Here is a 1,125-nt window from a genome sequence, read left to right as displayed (position 1 = left end):
GTTCTTGTACATCTTCAGAGCCACACCGGCTTTATTGCCATGCTATAACTCTTGAATTTAGCAATAAGCTTGTATTCACTTATTTGTAATGTGATTTTCCAAACACCACTGAAAACTGTGTTTTGAATCTTCAATGGAGTTCTATATTTTATTTTCAATTTAGATGTTAAGCACTGCCCGTTTGTTTTTCCTACCTGAGAATGGGTTCTCTTGACCAATTAATGGCATGTATACCATATGGGTTACCTAAGAGCATGCAATGCATAAATATTGAACGAAACCACCTTGACTGAAAGGATTTCTTGAACGAGAACACTGCATCTAAACGAGCATAATCACAGCAGAGTGAACTCCAGTTAATCCATGTCTGCTGTCCCAAGAAGAAGAGGAAGGGCCTTTCACAAACTCCTACTCTGAAAGTCAGTCTTATCCTTTAACTAAACTTCAAAATTTCTGCCCCTAGAGGGCTTTCAGGTGCAGCTGCTGTGTCACATTTGAGTCAGTAGGTGGCAAAGAGGAGAGAAGCTATGTCTATGCTCAGTGTTGTGAACATCTGAATGATAAGTAACCTAAAAAATGAGACCTGAGACAACCAACAGTATAGTGCCAAGGGCCAAAGATGGAGCTAGCCTGAGGCATCCAGTATGGCTCCACCCAGGCTAAGACGAGCTCCTAGGATGAAGAAAACAGGCCTTGGTGGGCTCCTAGGATGGAGAGCAAACCAGAGCTAGAAGAACCCTGCCTGGGACCTCAAGCCCTGGAAGGGAGAGAACATTCACACAGGGCCACTCAGGAGGGCCAACTCAGAAGCGAACCTGGGACAACCACCAGACTTATGCCATGGGGCCCAGACAGGGAGCTAGTCTATGATGACCACCAGCCCAGCACCATGCAAGCCTTAGTGGGTAGACCATGCCCAAGAGGACCACTGCCCAGTGCCACAATACACAAACAGGGCATAGCACTTCTGAGACCACTCCTGAGATGATCCCAGGCACTCGGAGACCCTGGGCAACACTAAGAAGGGCAAGTAAGTGGTGGAGAAATGGAAGAGGAAGAGAAATGGAAGGATGTGGGCACAATGAAGAGAGAACTGGAGACTCGAGGGTGGTGAGGAGCAGCCTG

General features: G+C 46.8%; 1 pseudogene; it reads left to right on the top strand.

Annotated features, from left to right (window-relative positions):
- The first annotated feature begins 452 nt into the window (after positions 1-452).
- On the top strand, positions 453-577 carry LOC132653362 (small nucleolar RNA SNORA17; annotated as a pseudogene).
- The last annotated feature ends 548 nt before the right edge of the window (positions 578-1,125 follow it).

The sequence above is a fragment of the Meriones unguiculatus genome, chromosome 3 (assembly GCF_030254825.1).
Source record: "Meriones unguiculatus strain TT.TT164.6M chromosome 3, Bangor_MerUng_6.1, whole genome shotgun sequence".
Lineage (NCBI taxonomy): Eukaryota > Metazoa > Chordata > Mammalia > Rodentia > Muridae > Meriones > Meriones unguiculatus.
The sequence above is the reverse complement of the archived record's forward strand: the minus strand, read 5'-3'. Positions and strand labels throughout refer to the sequence as shown.